Source organism: Nicotiana tabacum, chromosome 5 (genome assembly GCF_000715075.1).
Source record: "Nicotiana tabacum cultivar K326 chromosome 5, ASM71507v2, whole genome shotgun sequence".
Lineage (NCBI taxonomy): Eukaryota > Viridiplantae > Streptophyta > Magnoliopsida > Solanales > Solanaceae > Nicotiana > Nicotiana tabacum.
Window position 1 is genome coordinate 35,939,988 of NC_134084.1, and position 8,394 is coordinate 35,948,381.

An 8,394-nucleotide genomic window follows, 5' to 3' on the forward strand; every position below is an offset into this window, starting at 1 on the left:
TCCGAGCAATTTGTTCGTTCCATCTGAGCCAAAAATCCCTGAAACTTTTCTGGGGTTTCTTTTCCATTTGATATAGGGAGGAGCGGTCTGGGACAACACCTGATCTGTATTGAAAGTATCGAACAAAATCTTGAGCCATGTCACCCAATGTAGGCCACTTACCAACATCTTGACGATTATGCCATTCCAAAGCTGCCCCAGTCAGGCTCTCACTGAAGTACGCCATCAACAAATCATCTTTCTCACCAACACTTCTCATTTTACTGCAATAATCCCTCAAATGGGCTACTGGATCCCCACACCCATCATATAAGTTAAACTTTGGCACTTTAAACCTCGCAGGCAGACGAACGTCGTGGGACATAGACAATTCTTTGTAAGACATGCTACCCTGGTCTCTCATTCCTTGTTTGTTCTTTAAGGACTGTTCTATGCCTTTCGGCCTCCTGGGTATCCCATCTCGCCCTTTTCTTCCTGTGAACTTTCCATTTTCAACATGAGGTTCATCTCGCAGGCCCTGCCTATATGAGTTAGGAACCTTGTGGGCAACCTTTGAGAGGTAATATTGGGCATCGTGAGCTTTGAGTGAGTGTTCATTGATGGGGATAGTGGATAAGACAAGAGGGCAATTTTTGGGAAAGGTAATTGGAAGATGAGTGACGGAGCTACTAGGGTGGTTGGGAAAGTCATGATAAGCGGGTAGATCTGGAGAGTATGGGGGATCATCTGGCACTGTGACCAGTGTTCAGGTAAGGGTAGCATTTAGGAAGCTAGGTGGTGGCGGGGTTGGTGCCTTCCCAGTCATCCAGGTCTGATACATGTCCGCCATGTGTTGTCTTAACATCTTTACCTCTTTAACCAACCCATTGTCCTGTTCAACCGACTGCTTCCGGGCACCATTTTCAACCAACCCAGTTCTGTTGTTGTCTGCCATTGCCTTTTGACTTTGTGTTGTAAAGAAGAGTTACCACTTTAAAAACCACAAACCAACCACCCTTCTGCTATGAATATGACAAAATGAAGTCATCACGTTAGCGTTAGGGCATTTAACATAAGATAATCTCACTTTATGTGCAATGTACCTAGCCATAGTTATCGGTTCTAAAATGACTTCGAGGGTACAAAGGTTAGTTGACATCATCCCAATTTGTTAATTTCAACCTCTCTTTTCTTTGTTTTTCTAGCACTTCTTAGCTCGCTCATTTTCTTTCCCCTTTTTCTTTCTGAGTGTCGCTCTTTTCTTCCTTCTCAGTTTTCATATCCCATAATTTCACCATATTTTTCTCTTTTTTTTTTCTTTTTTTATAAAAAAATAAAAAAAATGATTCGATCGAACCCTATGTAGGTTGCCTACGTATCATGACGCCGCATGAATCAGATCTTTGCGTAGTTCGGGAAGATCAGGAATAAAGAAAACAAACTGACGTTCTCTGTTTCTACCTTAATGACTCTGACGAAAAAAGGGAAATAAAAGAAACAAATCTCCTTTTTTGTTTTTAAATTTTCTAGACTTAATATTCTATAACCTATTCTAAACTCAAGCCTATCGAGCATATTTATATATATATTTTTTTTGAAAGAAACACTCCATGGGAAATTATTAAGGAAAACCCTTAGAAGAGAAAACGAATATTTTTTGATTCGTTTTTTTAAGGAGGAAATCTAAACAATAAACCACAGAAACATATTTTGAATTTTTATTTGATATCCTGACGCGATATTTCGAAATGAGCAATGAAAAAGATAAAACAAAATGCTTTTGGATTTCAATTTTGATTACCTAAAAAAATTCTAATGATAAACAAAAGATAAAGTATTTTTTCTATGTACAATATCCTAAAGTTCTAATGAAAATAAAAGAAATTTTTTTTCTCATTTTTCACTAATTTCCCAAAGAGACGCCTCAAAAGAAAATCTTTTTGGATTTTGAAATTAACACCCTAAAGAAAGCTTTTAAAGAAGTACTAAAAGATTTTTTTTTTAATTTTGGTCCTAATATAGTAAAGGAAACTTAAAAACAATTCATTTTAAGTCTTAGATATTAATTGCCTAAAGGAAAAACAATCTCAAAATTTTCTCATTTCTAGAATTAGCATTCTAAAGAAAATTTATAACGAAATATAAAATGCAACATCTCTTTTTTTTGGATTTTGAGTTACAGCACATTTTTTCAAATATAAAACAGAAAATAACAATAATAAAAAGACTTGACATTACTGTACAAAAGTAGAAAGTAAAAGACGACATAAAATGAGGAACAGACTCAAAACATAAAAATAAAACAAATCTCCTTAAGCAACTCCTGACTGAGCGATCCTGACCGGATTGTCACAGGGTGTCTGCCATGCTCAAACTTCGGTAAATAAATCCACACCTGTATGAGAAAACTTTAACCAGCACTATGTGAGATAATAACGCTCCCTATTAAACACATGCAGGCCAAAAGGTGGCTAGAAGTGCAAAATTTGGCTAGGACCCCGCAAAGCCAAGAACTTAAGATTTACTAGGAAGACCGGACCCTATGTGGGTTGCCTACGTATCCCGCCCCGAGAGACGAGAATCAGGTTCGCGTAGTTCGGGCAAATTGAATACGGGCGAGAATAATAAAAAAAACCATAAAAATCACATTTTTCTTGCTTTTTCTTGAAAAATGACGAAACATGCAAAATCTTTTAGGATTTTCTTTTTCTCTTTTTTTTTTATTTTGATTTTTGAAAAATGATGAAAAAGTGCAAAATCTTTTTTTTTGAATTTTTCATGTTTTTTTTGTCTTTTTTCTTAAAAATGTACCAAAAAAACATAACTAGACCCTACTTGCATTATTTTCACACTTCCCCTTCTCTTTTTCTTTTTTTTTTATTTCTTTCTTCTTTCATTGTTTCTTTTTCCCTTTTTCTTTTCTTTTCACTTCTTCATTTACCCTCAATTATCATTGGTCCGCCAGATGTCCCTTTGACCCTTGAATAAATACAACATGTAGCACATAAGATGCATCAAGATGGTCTTTATTTTGGGTACACCTGTCCTAGACGGACCCAATTCCTGTGTTGAGTCTGCAAAGTCAAATGTGATGCAAGCAAACGTTCCTACTAGGGATTCGGCATGAGGCTGTGTTTTTCTAGGTTTGAATCCTGGGGTTTTGTTCTAGACTTGGGGTACCCGAGCGGACAACTGGGGTCGAGGAGGGGGCGACGTACCGGGAGCACTGAAGTCTACTCGGCCTTGTCGCTTGCCCAGCCTCGTTCTATTTGGTATAATTTCTACAGAAAAAGCGGGCCACGCGAACATGTGCACCATTTTCAGAAGACTCAGAGGGGGTGGCGTAAGAAGACAGTTATATACAATTCAAATAATATTAAAGCAGTAAATAGATAGTATTTAGCACAAAAAGGTTCACAGAATACAGTAATATCAACAATAAATAAAGCCAAGCAAAATTATATTAATAAGCTCGAATTCTGAATCCTGAACCAGAGATTCTGGGTTCGGTCCCCAGTAGAGTCGCCAGAGCTGTCACACCTCCTTTTTCACTACGCCCCGTAAAGGGTATAAATATAAGGGAATTTTTCCAATTAAAGGACAATCGAAACGGGATTAATTATTTACAATTTAGAGTCGCCACTTGGGATAATTTATAGTGTCCCAAGTCACCAGTTTAAAATCCCGAATCGAGGAAAATTGACTCTATTTACGGCCTGCGAACACAGAAATCTGGGTAAGGAATTCTGTTAACCCGGGAGAAGGTGTTAGGCATTCCCGAGTTCCGTGGTTCTAGCACGGTCGCTTTGATTATACTTGGCTTATTAAAATCGTTTAATTACTCGTTTTAGAACCTATGTGCTTTTACCCCTTTACCGCTTTTATTTATTTCAGGAAAACTCAAGATTATTTAAAACACATCGTAAGCCACGCTACATGAAATGCACCCGCGGTTCACAATACATTTTATTTAACCTTGTTGGAAATTAGAACTGGGCCACATGAAATGTACCCCTGGATTTTAGAAATCAAGTGTCACGACCACGTCACGGGAACTGTACCCGTAGTTATGACGGTTTATTTACGTTCCTAGAGCAAGCTAGGAATGTTCATTTTTAGGTCCAAAGTTATGGAAAGGCGAACTATATTAACCTTTTTATATGAAAAAGGGACGGTCGTGTTTTCATCAACAATTGACAGCACTTACTTCATCAACACTTAATCCAAAGTCAAACATTTTCATCAAAAATGAAGTGCTCACATTTACACTTGCAATGTTTTCTTTACCATTTGTAAAATCTAGCGAGAAGCACAGCAGACTACGATATGTTTATTAAGGAAATAAAACAACCCCAAGTAACTTAAACAAATTCATAGTAATTCTCGGACTATTTGTTTTCCAACTAAAGAATGAAACAAACAGAATTTTATAACAAATATGAATCCTAACAAATGACTAAATAAGAAAAAAAGAGACAAACCATATTAGGAATTATTTGATTCTTATAAGACTACAGATCTGCCGAAGCTAACAATAGGCCAACGGAATCTCCGGTTGAACAACCGATCAAATTCAACATGATTATATAGCCAACTTTGTATACTGAAAACAAAGATCGAATTAATTTAAATCAGCATATTTTCAAACAACAGACAATCGGACAATTCATATTCTCTTCAAGTTTCAAGAGATTTTGCCGAAAAATTCAACACACACAATCGGACAAAAAATGCAACAACAACAGCAAGTAATTTCCAGATTCAATCGAATTTCGAACATAGAAACAGAGATGTAAAGGAGAAGGGATTGACCTGAGCAATATTTCTTTAATTGATTCGATTTACAAGCAATTACAAGTCAGATTCGAATTGCAACAGCAACAGAGAACTCCACTGTGAACCTCGAACGGCGACTCGAAATCGGCAAATTCAAACTGACTCAACTAAACTCCATTTCTTCGAAACACAAATTTCAGAGAATACCAGAATGCCTTTTTGTGTATTTTTTGAACTTGAAATTAAATTGGACCAGAGGAACCGATTTCCTTTAATCTATAAATAAACAAAGATGAAGACAGAAATGGGAAAATCTGAAAAGAAAAACCCAAACTCTAGTTCTTGTTCCTATTTTTCTATCCGAAAATCCTTGAAATTTTCTCCCAATTTTTCGTTTTTCAGCTTCTGTTTCTGCTTGATGGTGAGTGGTTGGCGGAATTGGTGGTGGAGTTGAAGAGATGAAAGGGTATCGCTGGTTCCCTTGGTTGTTCGCTGGTGGGTCTGAGTATATAAAAATGGTCGCTATCTCTCTAGATTGAAGAGAAGCTGGACGGATGGGGAAGGGGTCGTTTGGGATGGTGTTGAAGACGATGATCTTCAGGGGGGTGGGGTGTTTCTTGCGCAGCTGCTTTCAGCTGCTCCTTCAGCCTTCCCCGTTTTTTTTTCCTTTAGATTTTTTATGTCCCTTTTTATATTGTAGGTTGTAGGGTTTTTTAGGTTAAGGGGTATGAGCCTAGGAATTATGGGCTTGGAAATTATGGGTTAGGTCCAAAATTAGGCCTAAAAATGGGTTGTTCGAGCCCAAGTTCTATTCTTTCCCTGCGAACGAGATTAAAAATACGGGCCCATTTATTAATTAATTTTACTATTCAAATAATTACTAAAATAAAACTAACTATTAAAACAAACTTATTTTTGGCATTTTCAAATATCATATTAAAATAAAAATACGATACTATTTTTATATGTTATCTTTTTTTTTTAAGATTGAAAATGACTACAAAACATTAATGAACCTATTTTGTAATTTTTGTTTTCTTGTAATAAAATAAAGTAAAAAGTCAAAATTACTTAAAATATCTGTATTATTTGTAAATTAAATATTTACGCGCTAAAATGTGAAAAATCTTGGGGAGGGTCAAAAATCACATGTCTACAATCACTTGTGGAAGAAGTGAAAGAGAAGCAATATAACGATCCATTGTTGGTACATCTGAAGGAGGGAATTCATAAACACAAGATCACAACTTTTTCTTTTGGCATTGATGATGGTACCCTACGATGCCAAGGGCGCCTATGTGTTCCAAATATTAATAGTCTTCGGGAAAGGATTTTGGCAGAAGCTCACACTTCTAGGTATGCCGTACACCCGGGTTCTACAAAATGTATCATGATCTCAAAGAAGTTTATTGGTGGAATAACATGAAAAGGGATGTGGCGGACTTTGTGGAAAAATGTCCGAACTGTCAGCAAGTGAAAGCCGAACATCAAAGGCCTGGAGGATTGTTACAAAGCATAGAAATTCCAATATGGAAAAGGGAAATAATCAATATGGATTTTGTGGTAGGATTATCGTGCACTATGCGCATGTTCGACTCAATTTGAGTAATTGTGGATCGATTCATGAAATCAGCACACTTCTTGTCATTCAAATCTACTAACACAGCGGACCGATATGATCAACTGTATATCAAAGAAATAGTTAGGTTGCATGGCATTCTAGTCTCAATCATTTCAGATCGAGGGGCTCAACTCATGGCAAACTTTTGGAAGAAATTTCAGCAAGGTTTGGATACTCAAGTAAATCTTAGTACAACCCTTCATCCACAAGCTGATGGGCAGGCAGAGCGGACCATTCAGACGCGTAAGGATATGTTGTGTGCTTGTGTTCTTGATTTCAAAGGTAGCTGGGATGATCACTTACCCCTCATAGAGTTTGCTTGCCACACCAGGTTCCATGCTAGTATTCAGATGGCACTATTTGAAACATTATATGGTAAGAGATGTAGATCTCCCATTGGGTGGATTTGAGGTTAGAGAAGCTGAATTGATAGGGCCAGACCTTGTGCATTAGGCTATGGAGAAGGTTAAGGTAATTAAGGAGTGGTTGAAAACTGCTCAGAGTCGCCAAAAGTCGTATTCGGACGTTCGCCGTAGAGACTTGGAGTTCAAAGAAGATGATTGGGTATTTTTAAAGGTTTCCCATATGAAGGGTATCATGCGGTTTGAAAAAAACGGAAAATTGAGTCCAAGGTATGTACGGTCATTCAGAGGATTGGTCAGGAGGCATACAAACTTGAGTTGCCACCCGAGATGTCATTGGTACACCCGTCTTCCATGTGTCTATGTTGAAGAAGGTAGTGGGAGATCCGTCCACTATTGTACTAGTTGAGACTATTGAGGTTAATGAAGAATTATCGTACGAAGATATTCCAGTTGCCATCCTTGATAGGCAAGTCCGAAAGTTGACAAATAAAGAGATTGCCTCCGTGAAAGTGTTATGGCGAAACCAGCAAAGTGAGGAAGCCACTTTGGAAGCCGAGGAAGAAATGAAGAAGAAGTACCCTCACTTGTTCGGATAGCTATGTAATTAAGTATTTGTGTCCTATGAAGATATTGAAAGCATACCTTCTATGAATTATGTATCATATGGTTAGTTGATGATGATAGTGTTTATTTTCTAGAAATGCATTGCTTATGGGGCCACGGTTGGCATCATTTTATATTACGTTGCATCTTTGGATTATGTATATGTTGATAGGATGCATTTCTAGGATTCTCTGACAGGTGGATAGGCCTAGTTACAGGGGAAACTCTACCGAAATTTCTGAAAAATTTGGGAGTTAAAGATGTGTGAGAAAGAAGATAAATTATACTAAATTTGTGGATTGACTCCAATTATCATTGGAGGATGAATGATCCTAAGCGGGGGAGAATGTAAAGCCCTAGAAAGTTTTGCTAAGTAATTTAAGATTTCGTGGTGCCAAGGTAGGCTAATTATTTTATTTTGTGTGCAAGTGAGGATTAATGATATAATGGATATCAATTGGATACGTTAATAAGTGTATAAGTCATATTATAAGTGATTTGGGGTCTAAGGAGAGGCCTAAGTCTAAGCCAAGTTGGAAAGTTTCATAATGGACTAAAGTTGTGAATGAGTACGCACAAGACCTCACTTTTGACAATCATATCTCCAGTTATATAAGGTTTTGTATGATGAATAACCTATCAAATTAAAACTCTTTTAGTCTAATTTCCAAATCATCAAACCTTTTGTTATTTGGAGGTGTATACAGAAAGTTATGACCATTTTATCGAACCTGGCAGATGCGCGTCCGGAGCGCGATCGCAGGAAAACTAATTGATAGTTTCTGCCTCTGAGCGCGGCCAGACCGCGGTAAGAGCACGGCCACCGCATCCCGGGCACGGTTTGACCGTAGTCGCGTGCCTAGAAGCCCTATAAATACCCCAAGACCGGGTATGGAGAGTCTCTAATTCATTTTTTTGAGCTAGGGCTTGCTCTATCAAGGGGAATCTGTCCCGTACTTCCCTCCTATGATCCAAGGTAATATTTTTTGAGTATTTTGAGTTGATTACTACTCCTAAACACTTATATTAACAAGGATTGATCTTGAAAAT

The 8,394-nt window shown here is 37.4% G+C and overlaps 1 long non-coding RNA gene across 2 annotated transcripts; it reads right to left on the reverse strand.

Moving 5' to 3' along the window:
- Nucleotides 1-2,107: 2,107 nt before the first annotated feature.
- Nucleotides 2,108-5,414, reverse strand: LOC107793326 (uncharacterized). Of its 2 annotated transcripts, none has more exons than XR_012709459.1 (2): nucleotides 4,792-5,414; nucleotides 2,108-2,374 (listed from the first exon to the last, which is right to left on the reverse strand). It is a non-coding gene; the product is annotated as an uncharacterized LOC107793326 (long non-coding RNA). The 2 variants fall into 2 exon arrangements; XR_001649699.2 differs by lacking the exon at nucleotides 2,108-2,374 and adding an exon at nucleotides 2,458-4,582.
- Nucleotides 5,415-8,394: the final 2,980 nt, after the last annotated feature.